Genomic DNA, 17,812 nt, shown 5'->3' with positions numbered 1-17,812 from the left:
TATAGAAAATCATGGCCGGGCGCGTTGGCTCACGCCTGTAATCCCAGCACTTTGGGAGATTAAGGCAGGCAGATCATGAGGTCAAGAGATTGAGACCATCCTGGCCAACATGGTGAAACCCCGTCTCTACTAAAAATACAAAAATTAGCTGGGCGTGGTGGCACGTGCCTGTAGTCCCAGCTACTCAGGAGACTGAGGCAGGAGAATCCCTTGAACCCAGGAGGCGGAGGTTGCAGTGAGCCGAGATCGTACTACCTCACTCCAGCCTGGCAATAGAGCAAGACTCCGTCTCAAAAAAAAAGAAAAAAAGAAAATCATATAATCTCCTAAAATAGAGACAGTGTGATCTCTCCCTTTCTAATCTGTATGCTTTTTATTTCTTATTTTCCTTTTATTGTGCTGGCTAGAATTTCCAGTACTGTACTGGAATAAGAGTGGTGAGAATGTACTGTCTTGAATAAGAGTGGTGAGAATGAACTTCCTTGCTTTGTTCCGAGTCTTAGGGGAACAAGTCTTTCACCATTAGTATGATATGAGCTACAGATTTTTATAGATGCTCTTTATCCAGTTGAGGTAGTTACCCTGTATTACCTGACTCACTGAGAAGTTTTATTATGAATTAATGTTGGCCAGGCGCGGTGGCTAACACCTGTAATCCCAGCACTTTGGGAGGCCGAGACAGGTGGATAACCTGAAATCAGGAGTTCAAGAACAGCCTCGCCAACATGGCGAAACCCTGTCTCTACTAAAAAATACAAAAATTAGCCAGGCGTGGTAGTGGGTGCTTGTAATCCCAGCCACTCGGGAGGTTGAGGCAGGGAGAATTGCTTGAACCTGGGAGGTGGAGGTTGCAGTGAGCTGAGATCGTGCCACTGTGCTTCAGCCTGGGTGACAGAGCGAGACTCCTTCTCAAGAAAAAAAAAAAAGGAATGTTGCCTTTTTCAGATGTTTCTTCTGTGTTAATGATATGATTATATGGTTTTGGTTTTTTTTACTTGTTGATATATAGTGGATGACATGGATTTCAAATATCGAAACAGCCTTCATGTCCTTGGAATAAACTCATTTGGTCATGGCATATGATTCTTTGCATACATTGTTTGATTCACTTTACTAATACTTTGTTGAAGATTTTTGAACCTTAAGTTCATGACAAATGCTGATTTGTAGTTCAGTTTTATGTCTTTGTTAATTTTCTATCTAGAGGTATTATCAATTGCTGAGAGTGAGGTGTTGAAGTTTCTAAGTATAATTGTAGATATATGTATTTCTCCTTTTAACACAGTAATTTGTTTTTTTTGTTTGTTTGTTTGTTTGTTTTTGAGACAGAGTCTCGCTCTGTCACCCAGGCTGGAGTTCAGTGGCACAATCTTGGCTCACTGCAACCTCCGCCTCCTGAGTTCAAGCAATTCTCGTGTCTCAGCCTCCTGAGTAGCTGGGATTACAGGCGTGCACCACCATGCCCAGCTAATTTTTGTATTTTTAGTAGAGACGAGTTTCTGCCATGTTGGCCAGGCTGGTCTCGAACTCCTGACCTCAGGCGATCCACCTGCCTCAGCCTCCCAAAGTGCTGGGATTATAGATGTGAGCCACCGCGCCCAGCCTACACAGTCATTTTTTTTTACTTCTGTTTTGAAGCTCTTATTTGGTGCATCCACGTTTAGGATGGCTATGTCTTTTTAGTGGATTGATCTTTTTATCATTATATTATATCCCTCTTCATTTCTTGTAATTTTCTTTCCTATGAAGTTAACTTTATCTGATATTATGTACTCCCTGCTGCTTTTTATTGCTTAATGTCAACATGATATATTTTTCCATCCTTTTACTTTCAGCCTATCCTGTGTTTCAAGTGAGTTTCTTGTAGAAAGTGTATAGTTAATGTTTATCCATGTTTTTTATCCCTTCTGTCAATGTCTCTTAATTGGCATATTTAGACTGTTTTGCATTCAAAGTAATTTTTGATATGCTAGGATTTAAGTCTATCATGTTAGTATTTGCATTTTGTTTCTTCTCTATGTTTCTCCTTCTTATGCGTCTCTTTTCTTACCCACCTGTGGGTTATTTGAAATTTTTTAGGATTCCTTCTTGGTTTTCTTTTGCTTGGTCATGAACTTCTTGTTTTATTTATACTGTTTTGAGTATATTATACTGTACAGTTTTCTTAGTGGTTGCTCTAAGGTATCCATACACACACACACACACACACACACATACACATATGAACTTATACCCTACAGATACCGACATTTTACCACCTCTAGTAAAATATTGAAGTCTGAGTTCCATTTAGATCTGTTTACCACTCCCACTTTTTTCTGAGCCGGAGTCTCACTCTCTCGCCCAGGCTGGAGTGCAATGGTGCGATCTCAGTTCACTGCAACCTCCGCCTCCCAGGTTCAAGCGATTCTCCTGCCTCAGCCTCCCAAGTAGCTGGGATTACAGCTGCCTACCACCGCACCTGGCTAATTTTTGTATTTTTAGTAGAGACGGGGTTTCACCATGTTGGCCAGGCTGGTTTCAAACTCCTGACCTCAAGTGATCTTTCCTGCCTCGGCCTCCCAAAGTGCTGGGATTACAGACGTGAGCCACCAGGCCCGACCTTTTTTTTTTTTTTTTTTATGTGACAGGGTCTTGCTTTGTCACCCAGGCTGGAGTGCAGTGGCTCAGTCATGGTCTACTGTAGCCTCAACCTCCTGAACTCAAGCAATCCTCCTACCTCAGCCTCACAAGTAGCTGGGACTCTAGGCATGTACTACCATGCCCAGCCTTTTGTTGTTTTTGTTTTCTTGTAGAGATGGAGTCTTGCTATATTGCCCAGGCTGGTCTCAAACTCCTGGCGTCAAGCAGTCCTCCTGCATCAGCCTCCCAAAGTGTTGGGATTATAGGCATTAGCCACCATCAGCTCCCATCATCTTTGAACTTATCTGTACACAATAAGATGTTCCAGACCTATCCTATTCTTCCTTGCCCCAGCTTTATAATCAGTCATCTCCAGTGAGCTCTGGTTCAGAGGGTTTGTTTTCATGGAGAAATAATCTCATTTATAGGAAGAATGATTTAGGAATGAGGGAAAATTTCTTGAAATAGGAAAAAAAATTACCGTAGTGATGTCCTTGAGAAGATGAGAGGAGATGACATTTAGTTTCTACATAGAGGGGTTGGCCTTAGCATAGGAGTACAGTTGTCCATAATAATAAGCGTGAAGGTAGAGATTATGGCCATAAATGCTATTTAGGTGGGTGGATGTTATGGAAATTATCTTTTTGTTGCCTTTTTTTATTTTCTCAGTGAAATGGAAGCAATGTCATCAGCTGAGAATGAAGTTAGGGGAGGGAGTGTGTATTAGAAGTTTAATGATGGAAGCAAAAGTATTAAATAGTTACATAGAAGAATGGTAGTAGAATGAATGAACAAGGGAAATGTAGTGAGATTGCCAGGCAGCATTAAGGATCCTCTTGAAGTTAATTATTCTAAAGAGTTAATCTCTTTGTTGAGTTTGGTGCTTCTTTTTTTTCTAAGTTTTAGTGTTTCTCAAGGATTTGGTGATTCTTGGTTTTTTTTTCAGTCATATTTAAGGATCCTGTTCACCTGTCTGATTTGTTTACTTAGAGTAGCCTGCCTTGCTGCCAGTTACTGTAGAGGAGAGACAAGTTGTGTTGGGAGCACGTTTTCTTAGTAGTTTGTTACCTGTAGATTTGTTCTTCCTCTCAGGCTCTACCTTGAGTTTTTGGGCAAATTTCCTTGCTGCTCACTATTTAGCATAATAAGGGGTTAGGAGAGGATAGGATTGCCTAGCCTAGCTGCTGTTAATTCACCATATCATTTAATCTCCCAGATGAATTCCCCAAAGCCAGGCAATCTTCTGGTATCCATTGAGTAGTTTTAGAGCTTCCCCAAATCACTCCTAACTTTGCAATAGTTTTCTCCTATATGTGCGTTTGAAGCTTTGGTTTCCATATATTTTGTTCCCCATGGATGTGATCTATTGGTTTCTGTTCTTTTGGAAGGTTCTTTACCATTTATGGTCTGTGGATGGCTTTCTTTTTAGTTTTTCTGGGATGTTATGACTTTATTCTAGTTTTTGTTTTTTTGCTTTAAGATGGGAGTCTCGCTCTGTTGCCCAGGCTGGAGTGCAGTGGCACAATCTTGGCTCACTGCAACCTCCGCCTTCCGGGTTCAAGCAATTCCTGGCTAATTTTTGTATTTTTAGTAGAGACAGGGTTTCTTCATGTTGGCCAGGCTGGTCTCAAACTGCTGACCTGAAGTGATCTACCCGCCACGGCCTCCCAAAGTGCTAGGATTACAGGCGTGAGCCACCGTACCCGGCCAATTCTAGGTTTTTAAAGTAATAATTTCTGTTGCTTTCTAGAGTATTAGGTAGTTGGTAAGACAGATGTATACGTTCGTTGTTACCATATTGATTCAGTTGCAGAATTTCTCTTATCTACATGAATAATGTGGATTGACATTAAAAGGGAAAATAACTTAGTGATTTTGTTGTTGCAAATATCTAGCATTGACAACTAGAAGCAGGGGTTTCATTCAGGTTTTTGTTGATATTGTTTTCATAAGTACTGACCGGATTGGCCAGATTTCAGACTTTGAATGCATGAGGAGTCATTGAAAGGTTATGTATTACTTGTTTTCATGGCTAAATCTACATATTAGCATAGCTGAGTTGTGTATTTGTAAGATTACTCTAGAAATTGTGGTTCTATTTTCTATTTTACTACTATTCATAGCTTAGCCAATGGAATCATTTGCTTTGTTAATTCCAGTTTCTTAATCAGTGAAGGTAATATCTTTATGCTTCAGTCTTTATTTTAATTCTAGCCATGGTATGTTTTAGACCCATATAGTTACTGTGGTTATCAGTGGTTTTAAGAAATTGGCTTTGTTTCTGGTGACATTTCCATTCTTTTAGTGCTTACAAAACAGTACAGAAACTATATGAAGAATGGACTCTGTTGATGTGTATAACACTGACATTAATTGGCAAAAGATTCTCTACGTTCAGTTTGTTCAGAAATATCCATGGGCCTACTGTGAGTGAATATTATTAAAACACTCCACACCTGTATTCTGGTAATGACCATTTTATTATGTAACCAGTTTCTGAGACTAGCTGGCTGCCTTCCTTACTTCCTTCCTCCCTCCCTTCTTCCCACCCTCTTTTTTCATCCTTTTTTTTTTTCTTTTGAGATATGGTTTCACTCTGTCACCTAGTGCAGTGGCACTATCATAGCTTATTGCAGCCTCGAACTCCTGGGCTTAAGTGATCCTGCTGCCTCAGCCTCCCAGGTAGCTGAGTCTGAGGCATTCTAATGGAGTGAAACTTATAGTTAGGGAGTTGACATTTTTTGAGGACCTGCTATGTATCAAGCAGTGTCATTTCGTTTAATCTTCACTGTAGCTTCCTTTATAAAGTAGTTAATTCCATTACATGGAAATATTTGTGTAAAAATCGAGAAAGTTATAACTGATTTCTCTAGAGAGAGATTCTAGTTTCCAGGGAATCAGACTATTTCTGTAAAAATGCTATTTAGCACAGTATTGTATTTATGTGAAATTGCTTTATTCTAATTGAAGGGAAATCAGTTTAAACAGTGGGTGTGTTTGCTGAACATTGTCAAAAAGTGTTCCCAAAAGGCATGTATTGCTTTGTATCTATTCATATTGTTGAAACTGGTAATAATAAGGACATTAGTCATTTGGATTGATTTCCAGTGACATTATTCAGCCCTCTCCCTTTTGTAATGTAAATCAGTTAGAATACTGAAAATGTTGAAGTGGGGAGAACCTTTCAGATTGATCTCATTTTTCCAGGAAGGAGCCAGCTTCGTAAATAGCAGCACAGTTGAACTCTTCAATTTGGGAGGTTGGTTGAATGAGCTAAAAGACTGATTATTTGCGGATTACCATGATAAGGTATTTAAGAAAAAGGCAAACTGTTGTTTTGGGAGGATAGCAATTATGAAAGCTTTTAAAAATAATTTTATCATATTATACATGTTATATTCTTGATTTATATGTGTACATTCAATTTTGAAACTACAATTCTAACAATTTGGACTCAATATTAACTATTGGTTTTAGTATAGATCACCAGTTTTTATACCACATATTCTCTATTCTTGATTTTTAAATTTTGCTAAGTACCTGTGTAGTTTGAAGAATGGCTTTGTGTAATTTTTCAAAGTTACTTGGGTTTGAAATTTCTGATTCTTTGGATATCCGAAATTGACGTTTCATTTACATTCACACATGAACAAAAACTTGTTAGGCATTAAAAAAAATCAGTTTACAGTCTTTTTTTTCCCATCTACATATTTTGTTCTTTTGTCTTCTTCTAGCTAATGCTTCAGAAGAGAAGCCTAGGCCTGTCTGATTTTTTTTGTTCCCTTTTCCTCCTAAGTGCTTATAGGTGGTATTATTTATCTTTATAAGTAAAAAGTTTGGTATATATATTTTTTTAATTTTCAGAATTCTTTGGGTATGGCATACATCTTTTATATGTCTTGGTATGGATCTTTTATTTCCTCATATAAAAATAGCTTTTTAGGCTGGGCGCAGTGGCTCACGCCTGTAATCCCAGCACTTTGGGAGGCCAAGGCGGGCAGATCACCTGAGGTCAGGAGTTCAAGACCAGCCTGGCCAACATGGTGAAACTCTGTCTCTACTAAAAATACAAAAAAATTAGCCAGGCGTGCAGCCATAAAAAAGAATGAGTTCATATCCTTTGCAGGGACATGGATGAAACTGGAAGCTATTATTCTCAGCAAACTAACACAGGAACAGAACACCAAACACCGCATGTTCTCACTCATAAGTGGGAGCTGAACAATGAGAACACATGGACACAGCGAGGGGAACATCACACACCGGGCCTGTTGAGGGGTCGGGGGAAAGGGGAGGGAGAGCATTAGGACAAATACCTAATGCATGCGGAGCTTAAAACCTAGATGACGGGTTGATAGGTGCAAAACCTAGATGACAGGTTGATAGGTGCAGCAAAGCACCATGGTACATGTACACCTATGTAACAAACCTGCACGTTCTGTACATGTATCCCAGAACTTAAAATTAAAAAAAAAATTAGCCAGGTGTGGTGGCAGGTGCCTGTAATCCCAGCTACTTGGGAGGGTGAGGCAGGAGAATCGCTTGAACCCGGTGGTGGAAGTTGCAGTGAACCAAGACCACGCCATTGCACTCCAGCCTGGGCAGCAAGAAAGAAACTCTGTCTCAAAAAAAAAAAAAAAAAAAAAAAAAAGAGGCCGGGTGCTGTGGCTCACGCCTGTAATCTCAGTACTTTGGGAGGCCGAGGTGGGCCTGAGGTCGGGAGTTCAAGACCAGCCTGACCAACGTGGAGAAACCCCATCTCTACTAAAAATACAAAATTAGCTGGGCGTGGTGGTGCATGCCTGTAGTCCTACCTACTCAGGAGGCTGAGGCAGGAGAATCGCTTGAACCTGGGAGGCGGAGGTTGCAGTGAGCCGGGATCACGCTATTGCACTCCAGCCTGGGCAAGAAGAGCAAAACTCCATCTCACACAGACACAAAAAAGGAGCTTTTTAAAAATAACTTTTCTTCTCATAAATACTTTTTAAAGTACAGAAATGTATAAAGAAAGTTAAAGTTACCTATGATCCTACCTCTCAAAAACAAAACTTTTGTAGTTTTTCTAGACATTTTCCATGCTATGTATGTATGAAAAATGTGTGGTATTTTATCAGAATTGAATCATACCAGCTGTTCTTCAAATTTTTTTTTACCAAGGTATATACATTCATTAAGGTATCCTAAATGTACAGTTTGATGAGTGTTCACATATGTATATCTTCATGAAATGCAAATGAAGATATAGAACACTTCCAGCCCCCTAGAAAGTTCACCGAGATTCATCTACATTGTTGTGTGTATCAGTAGTTTGTTTCATTGCTGGTAGTTGTTCTGTTGTAGAATATATCATGATTCAGTTATCCATTCTCCTATCCATGTACATTAGGATTGGTTCTAGTTTTTGGCTCTTATGGATAAAGCTGCTGTGAGCTTTCCTGTATATTTTTTGGTGAATATATGCACTCATTTCTCTTGTGTATATACTTAGGAATGGGATTGTTAGGTCACAGAATAAGGGTAGTTTTAGCCATACCTTATATTGCCAGACAGTTTTCCAAAGCTATTGTACTGAAATACGTTCCCGCTGGCAATGTATGAGACTTCCATTTACTCTGCATCCTTATCTGTTGTCAGTTGTTTAAATTTTAGCTGTTCTGATGAGTTTGATATGGTTATATATTGTGGTTTTTAACTTGCATTTTCCTGATAAATAATGATGTTGAGCGTTTTTTCATATAATTATTAGAGATTCAAATACCTTCTTTGGTGAAGTGCCTATTCAAATCTTTTAATTTTTGTATTTAGTCTCTTTTAATTTTGAGCGATTCTTCAACCTTTTTCTGTCTTTCTTGACAGTATTGCAATGCAGAGGCCAGTTGTTTGTTTTTTATAGAATGTCTCTCAGTTTGGGTTTGTTTGAAGTTGCCTCATGATCATATTCAGATAATGCATTCTTGGCAGGAATACTGTGTGAGTGATGTTGTCTTATTATCAGTGCATCATAATAAAAGTAATGCCAGTTTGTCCCAATATTGGTGAAGTTAACTTTTATTACTTGGTTCAAGTGGGGCCTGCCAAGCTTCTCTACTGTAAAGTTATCGTTTCCTCCCTTATAGTTTATGAGTTATTTGTGGGGAGATATTTTGAAGCTGTGTAAATATCCCTTTCACTTACTAGTTTTAGCATCCATTTATGATTTTCTAGCTCCATCATTCCTGTTTATTAGTTGACCATTCTCCCTCATTTATTTATTTATTTATGTTAGTATGAACTCATGGGGACCTTATTTTATTTACTAGGTTATAGTATAATACTATCATTATTTATTTAGATGGTTAAAATGCCCTAGATTTGGGGGACCATTCATGGTAGCATTTGTGTCCTTTTGACATTTTCCCATCATTCTTTGAACACTTCCTTATTTTCTGGCCACAGCAAGACAGATATTCCAGGCTCATTTTGTCTTTTCCCTGCCCCTACCCTGGAATCCAGCTATTTCTCCATGGAGTTCTGATTCCTTTAATTTATTGATTTATTTGCATTTTAAAAATTTTTTTTGAGTCAGGGTCTTGCTCTGTCACTCAAGGTGGAGTGCCAGTGGCAAGATCATGGCTCACTGCAGCCTCAACCTGGCTCCTGGGCTCAAATAATCCTCCCATCTCAGCCTCCCAAATAGCTGGGACTATATGCATGTGCCACCATGGCCAGTTAAGTTTTTTAGTTTTTATTTTTTGTAGAGGCAAGGTATTGCTCAGTTGCTCAGGCTGGTCATCAACTCCTGGGCTCAAGCGATCCCCTCGCCTCAGCCTCCCCCTTATTCCTTTTAGTGGGTAATGTAATTTAGAAAAAAAGCCTGAGTATTGCGTGTGTTTGCTGCTACTGGGGAGTTATTGCTTCTAGAGTTCTCAGCAGACAGGCTAGGAAGTGTGTGTGTGTGTGTGTGTGTGTGTGTGTGTGTACGCATTCAGATATCTTAGGTGACTTTGCTTTTGACTTTGTGTTCTAGGAGAGAATTTATATATTTTTTGCCATGTATCTCCAGTGTACATGCAAGATCTCCACTTGGTTGTATAATGACATTTCAAATTAAGTATATCCAAAATCGAACACTTACATTTGCACTTTCCACCACCCCAAGCCTGCTCTTTTCACTGTCATCCCCATCTCAACAAATAGCAACTCTGTCTTTCCTTACTCAAGCCATATGGCTATGGTTTTTTTTTTGTTGTTGTTGCTCTTTTTTTGAGAGAGTCTCGCTCTGTTACCCAAGCTGGAGTGCAGTGGTGCTGTCTTGGCTCACTGCAACCTCCGCCTCCCGGGTTCAAGTGATTCTCTTGCCTCAGCCTCCCAAGTAGCTGGGATTACAGGCACTTACAGGCGCACACCACCATGCCCGCCTAATTTTTGTATTTTTAGTAGAGATGGGGTTTCACCATGTTGGCCAGGCTGGTCTCGAACTCCTGACTTCAAGTGATCCCCCCACCTCGGCTTCGCAAAGTGCTGGGATTATAGGTGTGAGCCACCACACTCAGTTAGCTATGGTCATCTTTTATTCTTTGCTTTCTCTCATATTCCACTTCAAACTATCAGCATGTCTTTTGACTCTTTTTACAAATTTTTGTGGGTAAATAGCAGGTGCATATATTTATGGGGGACACGAGATATTTTAGGCCTGGGGATGGTGGCTCTCCCCTGTAATCCCAGCACTTTGGGAGGCCAAGGCAGGAGGATCACTTGAGCCGAGAAGTTTGAGACCAGCCAAGGCAACATGGCGAAATCCTGTCTCTACAAAAAATAAAAAATTCTTTTTTATGGCTTCATAGTTTTCTATGGTGTATACATGCCACATTTTCTTCATCCAGTCTATCATTGATGAGCATTTGGGTTGGTTCCAAGTCTTTGCTATTGTAAATAGTGCTGCAGTAAACATACGTGTGCATGTGTCTTCATAGTAGAATGATTTATAATCCTTTTGGTAGATACCCACATGTATGAAGCTGGAAACCATCATCCTCAACAAACTAACACGGGAACAGAAAGCCAAACACTGCATGTTCTCACTCATAAGTGGGAGTTGAACAATGAGAACGCATGGACACAGGGAGGGGAACATCACACACCGGGACCTGTCGGGGGATGTGGGGAAAGGGGAGGGAGAGCATTAGGACAAATACCTAATGCATGCGGAGCTTAAAACCTAGATGACAGGTTGATAGGTGCAGCAAACCACCATGGCACATGTATACCTATGTAACAAACCTGCATGTTTAGCACATGTATCCCAGAACTTAAAGTAAATAAAAAAATATATATATATATAAATAAATTAAAAGTTAGCTGGGCATGGTGGCCCATGCCTGTAGTCTCAGCGACTCAGGAGGCTGAAGTGGGAGTATTGCTTGAGCCTGAGAGATCAAGGCTGCAGTGAGTCTTAATCACTTTATTGCACTTCAGCCTGGCTGACAGAGCAAGACCTTGTCGCAAAAAAATAAAAAGAGATATTTTGATACAGGCATACAATGCATAATAATCACATCAGGGTAAATGGGGTATCTATCACCTCAAGCATTTATCCTTTGTGTTACAGTCTAATTATACTCTTAATTATTTTTAATGTACAATTAAATTATCAACTATAGTTGACTTGTGCTATTAAATACTAGATCTTATTCAGTTTTTCTGATTAATTTTTGTACCCATTAACCTTCCCCACTCCCCTCCTGACTCTCCCCACTACCCTTCCCAGCCTCTGGTAACCACCCTTCTACTTTCTATCTCTATGAGTTCAATTGTTATAATTTTTAGCTCCCACACATAAGTGAGAACATGCCAAGTTCATCTTTCTGTGCCTGGCTTATTGTTCACTTCATGTAATGACCTCCAGTTCCATCTATGACAATATCTCATTCTTGTTTATTGCTGCATAGTGCTCCGTTGTGTATATTTGATTTGACTCTTACTTTAACATATATCTGCATCCTGACTTCTCAACACCTTCACCATTGTCGTGCTGGTCTAATTCAGCTCTTTTTTTTTTTCCGCTGTCTTGTCCAGGCTGGAGTGCAGTGGCACAATCTCGGCTCACTGCAGCCTCTGCCTCCCAGGTAGCTGGGCGTACAGGCACCCGCCACCACATCTGGCTACTTTTTGTATTTTTGGTAGAGACCAGGTTTCACCATGTTGGCCAGGCAGGTCTCGAACTCCTCACCTCAAGTGATCTGCCTGCCTTGGCCTTCCAAAGTGTTGGGATTACTGGCGTGAGCCACTGTGCCCAGCCTCATCTCTTGAATAATTGTAGTAGTTTCCTAATTGTTCTTGCTTTTGCTTTTGTTCTTTTGTAGCCTTTTTCTTATTGTAGGAAGCAGTGATAGTTTTAAAATGCAGGTCACAACATGTCTCAGAGACCCACAACCTCTCGTTGCTCATCTCTCTGATGGTAAAAGCCACAATAATGTACTAATGGCCTGCAAAGTCCTACAGGATCTGGACTCCCCTGCACAACTCTCTGACCTCATGTAGATTTTCTTTGACTTCCGTTTTCCTCTTTTTTTTCAGACGGAGTCTCGCTCTGTCACCCAGGCTGGAGTGCAGTTGCGCAATCTCGGCTCACTGCAACCTCTGCCTCCCAGGTTCAAGCGATTCTCCTGCCTCAGCCTCCCAAGTAGCTGGAATTACAGGCACATGCCACCACGCCCGGCTAATTTTTGTACTTTCACTAGAGATGGGGTTTTACCATATTGGCTAGGCTAGTCTTGAACTCCTCACCTCAAATGATTCGCCTGCCTCAGCCTCCCAAAGCGTTGGCATTACAGGCATGAGCCACCCACACCCCGCCCCATTTTCCTCTTGAATGATGATTAAACCCTTTCATAGGCCTATAGCTTGAGGACAAGGAGATGCACACTTTCTGTGTATTAGTAAGCATTGATTTATTCTGGTTCTTCTGTACTGAAGTGTGGTTTACTTTTTTTACTCCCATAATGAATTATCCAATGTTCTGAAATAATCAAATACTTTAAAGACTATGATCTCCAACATGCAGGGCTGCCAAAATGTGTCTGCATCCTTGTTCATTTGGCTTTATTTATAAGATCTCTACCTTCCAGACTGCGAAATGGCTCAGTCTGTCCTCTCCTTTTCTTCTCCAGTATGCATTCTCATTCTTGCCATTAAAAAAAAAAAAATGTTAGTTGCTCTTTCCAAATATCTGTAGAAAGCTTTGCAGGGCTGAGGCGAGACTGTGCCTGATCAGTTTGTTAGTTCTTACAGACCTTTGATCACTTAACGGGGCAGTATTAGAATAAAAGTTTGGAATTTAAGTCTGCTTTCATGAAGTTAGGCTCCCCTCAATTCAGTTCTATCTGCCTTACAGTTAATGGAACTTCTTCCTAGTTCCTATCACTCTTTCATCTCTCATAGTTCCTATCACTCTTTTATGTGTCAGTCTTTGTAGTGCTGGTATGTTTTCATCATTTTGGCCTATGTAATAGGCTGGATGTCATTATGTGAGTTTTATCCCAGGAACCGTGCTTTTGGATCAGTTTTTTAACTTAGGGTAAATTTCATCATTCAGGCCTGGCACGGTGGCTCGTACCTGTAATCCCAGCACTCTGGAAGGTCAAGGCAGGAGGATTGCTTGGGCCCAGGAGTTCGAGACCAACCTGGGCAACACACTGACACCCCCATGTCTACCAATTTTTTTTTTTTTTGAGACAGTCTCACTCTGTCACCCAGGCTGGAGTGCAGTGGCACAATCATGGCTCACTGCAACCTCCACCTCCCGGGTTCAAGCAATTCCCGTGCCTCAGCCTCCCAAGTAACTGGGATTACAGTCATGTGCCACCACATCTGGCTAATTTTTGTATTTTTAGTACAGACAGGGCTTCACCCTGTTGGCCAGGCTGGTCTCCAACTCCTGACCTCAGGTGATCCGCCTGCCTCAGCCTCCCAAAGTGCTGGATTATAGGCATGAGCCACCACACCTGGCCCAAATTTTTTTAAAAAAATTAGCCAGGTGTGGTGGCACGTGCCTGTAGTCTCAGCTGCTCAGGAGGCTGAAGTGGGAGAATCACTTTGAGCCTGGGAGGTTGGGGCTGTACTCCAGTCTGGGCAACAGAGTGAGACCCTGTCTCAAAAAAAAAAAATGTTTAGAATCTTGCCTTCACCAACAATTGGCCTTATACAAGACAACGTCTTTATAGATGAAGAATTCTATATAAATATAAAAATATGGAAGTGGGCATCATGCACAGTGATAATTTTCTTTAATTAAATAAGCAAAAATTCCACTGTTAACCAGGTATATACAGCATACATATAGGCTTGAGCCAATTTGTGTCATTGGTCAGACCTGGATTTCAACTCTGGCTCTTTGAACTCACTGTGTGACTTGAGGAAAGTTATTTAATCTCGCCCAGCTTTGGTTCTTTCTGGTGTGAAATGGTTTTAAATGGTCGTAAAAGTTTTAAAATGCCTATCTTGCATTTGCAACCTACTTTGAAATATATGGGATAATGTACATATAGTAAAATCCCGTCTACTATGGGTGGTGTTAGATATATAGGTTTTCACAGAACAATTCCACTTTTCTATGTGCTGGAAAATTTGTATAATGTTAGAAAAAATGCCTGTATTGCAGGCTAATTAGGATTAGGTGATATAAAATATGAGAAGTGTCTGGCATGTAATAGGTGCTCAACAAATAGTGGTTGTTAAAAGTACTTCAGGGGAGAGATATGCTTTGTAACATCAATAACATAATAAAGCAATTTATGAAATGTTTAAAAGTACATCCCAGTTTTACTGGTCTCCTTCACTCCATAATAACTGAATAAGAATCTCTGGGATGTTGTACATGGGCTTAGCTTTTTATCTCTTTTGTCTTCCCATCTCCCCTTCTGGGGGCTGAGAACCACTAATGGGAGGAGGAGAGGAGTGGTGGAGCAAGTAAAGGAGAAAGATCCTCCTCAACACCTTCCCGAGGTTTGGCATTACATAAGACCTCAGAACCAGTTAGGGGAGCCTCAAGAATATAACCAAGATTGATTCCCTGCTCCTGCCCCAGCAGAAGTAGCTGTATCTACTTTTCTTTTTTTTTTTTTTTTTTTTTTTTTTTTTTTTTTTTGAGACAGTTTCGCTCTTGTCACCCAGGCTAGAGTGCAATGGCTCAATCTCAGCTCACTGGAACCTCCACCTCCCAGGTTCAAGCAGTTCTCTTGCCTCAGCCACCTGAGTAGCTGGGACTACAGGTGCATGCCACCACACCCAGCTAATTTTTGTATTTTTAGTAGAGATGGGATTTCTCCATATTGGTCAGGCTGGTCTCAAACTTCTGACCTCAGCCTCCCAAAGTGCAGCCTCCCAATGTGAGCCACTGTGCCCAGCCCACTCTTTATTATATATGTTTAATGTTTGACTCCAGGGACTCCATCAGATTCATTTTGTATTCTCACTGCCTCTTAGCACAGTGCCTGCTATACACTAGGTTTCCAATAAATGTGTGAAGGTAGAAATAAGAAAGGAAAGGGTGACATAGGAAGAAAAACTGTGCCATAAAAATGTTCATGATCTGATATTGCCAATCCTGGAAATAAATCTGAAGAAAATAATAAAAAGGAAGCAAAAAGCACATACTACGACGCTTGTTTCATAGTGAATGTTAGCTATCTCTGTATTTTTGCTGTATTTTTATTTATATGTAATAAAATTGGCAGTAAGTTAGTTATCCAGGAATAGGGGAGGAGTTAGATAAATATGAATACTTATTGTCCTATCATGTGCCCATTAAAAACTGAAGTAATGCAGGCCAATAAAGGTAAGGAAAAATACTTAATACATTTTAAAAAGCAGAAAAAACTGTATAATTACAACCATTTATACACATGACAAAAGCCTATAGTATTGTAACAAATATTATAATCACAGCCATGTTAGGAAAACAGCATTCTAGGTGATTTTTCCCATTTTCCTACATTTTATAATGTTATATACATTTAATAATTAAACATTTTTATAGGATAGCAAATACCAAATGTAGAGGAAAATGGATACTTTCACAAACCTCTGGTAGGACTGTAAACTGGTTAGACCTTTCTGAAGGGCAATTTGGCAATATATATCAAGCCTTAAAAATGTCTAGCAATTCCTTTTTAGAAAGGCTTCCTAAGGAAATAATTAAGAATGCATACAAAGATTTGGCTACAAGAATGTTCCTCACAATATGAAATATAGTTGCAAATAGCAAAAAAATTAGATGTTTGTCTCCCTTACTTGCACCATTAAATAAATAATGGTATGTTTACACTAAAGGATATTATGTAGCCCTTAACATGTTCTTAAACACTTAAGATGTTTTAAGTAAAAAGAAGATTATAAAAGAGTACATACATTATGATTACATTAAAAACGCGTGTGTGTGTGTGTGTGTGTGTGTGTGTGTACAGAAAATGGTCTCAAAGAATATACACCAAGGTGTTAAACAAGCTTATCTATATTCATCTTGCTTTGGTAATAAGAAAAAAATAAATTCAACTTTGTACAAGCAGACTTACCAAGCCTCAAATCTGATAATCTTAGGGTAGGTCATCATTATATCAATATGCAACACTATAGTACAATCGTCCTTTAGTATCTGTAGGGGATTGGTTCCAGGACTTTTCTTGGATACCAAAATCCAAGGATGCTAAGCCCTACAGTTGGCCCTGTGGAATCACACACATGAAGTCAGCCCTCCATATCCAAGGGTTCTGAATCCTGAAAATACTGTCCTGTCTTGTCTTGTCTTGTCTTTTTCTTTTTCTTTTTTTTAAGACAGGGTCTTGCTCTGTGCCCAGGCTGGACTGCAGTGGTGTAATCATAGGTCACTGTAACTTCAAACTCCTGGGCTCAAGCATTCCTCTTGCCTTGGCTTCCCAAAGTGCTGGGATTACAGGTGTGAGCCACCATGCCCAGGCAGAATATTATATTTTCAATCCAAGATTGGCTGAACCCATGCATGCGGAATCCACAGATAAAAAGGGCTGACTGCAGTTTTAAGCAAAAGTAAAAATGGGCCAGGCGTGGTGGCTCACGGCTGTAATCCCAGCACTTTGGGAGGCCAAGGCAGGTGGATCACTTGAAGTCAGGAGTTCGAGACCAGCCTGGCCAACATGGTGAAATCCCATCTCTACTAAAAATACAAAAAAAAAAAAAAAAATAGCCGGGTGTGGTGGTACGCGCCTGTAGTCCCAGCTAATCGGGGGCTCAGACAGGAGAATCATTTGAACCTAGGAGGTGGAGGTTGCAGTGAGCCAAGATCACGCCACTGCACTCCAGCCTGGGTGACAGAGCGAGACTCCATCTCAAAACAAAAAACAAACAAATGAAAGTAAAAATGAAACATTTCATTAAATTTGAAAGACATCTGCAAAAATGGCCCAGCACCTATTTGTAAATATTAATTGTGAAACCTTTAGAAATATTATGACAGAGCTTAACTTGTACCTATCAGATATGAAGGCAGATAAACCAAACATTAGCCATGATTCTGAGCACCAGCACAAAGTAGCATTAATAACCCCATTAATAATTGCAAGTGATTATAAAATATATTTCCATATTATTGTATAGTAACTATGTTTTGTTTCTCTTTGATTAGTACATACACTTGTCTCTGGATTTATGCATTAGGATGCCAGTTACTGTTCCAACTTACGGGGACTGTACGAACATTAGTTAAATTAGATACATTTCGTTGAATCTTAAGTGTACAAAAAAACTATTTGCCGAAATATTTGCTCTCAATGTTTAAACAGTGATTATGTTAAAGAGCTAATTAACTAATCTATAATTAGAAGCTAGTCTAATTTATGCAGGAAAAAATTTCTCAGTATGGGTTGATTAGAATGATGAAATAGTTTGAAATAGTTTAGGGAAGTGGAGGAATATAAGTAGAGTCACAATATGCAGAAGAGCCTAATTTATACAGAGGAGCTACAGTTTAGCGTGGCTTCAAACAGAGAGATAAGGCTAGATAATCAGGTATAGGCCAGTTCATTGAGAACATTATTTGCCATCTGAAGGACCTTAATCTTATAGAAGATGAGGCACCATCATATAGGGTTTAAACTGGGTAAGGAAATTATCAGTTTTGTTAGATTTGCATTCTAAGATCACTCTGCTATCACTAGTGGCAGTGCATAGAGGATGGATT

At 39.8% G+C, this 17,812-nt stretch overlaps 1 protein-coding gene across 6 annotated transcripts in view; it reads left to right on the top strand.

Annotated features, from left to right (window-relative positions):
* The window catches only part of WNK3 (WNK lysine deficient protein kinase 3), a 166,013-nt gene that overhangs the window by 81,110 nt on the left and 67,091 nt on the right, over positions 1-17,812 (top strand). The window lies entirely within an intron of this gene.

This window comes from Gorilla gorilla, chromosome X (genome assembly GCF_029281585.2).
Source record: "Gorilla gorilla gorilla isolate KB3781 chromosome X, NHGRI_mGorGor1-v2.1_pri, whole genome shotgun sequence".
Taxonomy (NCBI): Eukaryota; Metazoa; Chordata; class Mammalia; order Primates; family Hominidae; genus Gorilla; species Gorilla gorilla.
Note: the sequence above shows the minus strand (reverse complement) of the source record. Positions and strands in the feature narration are given on the sequence as shown.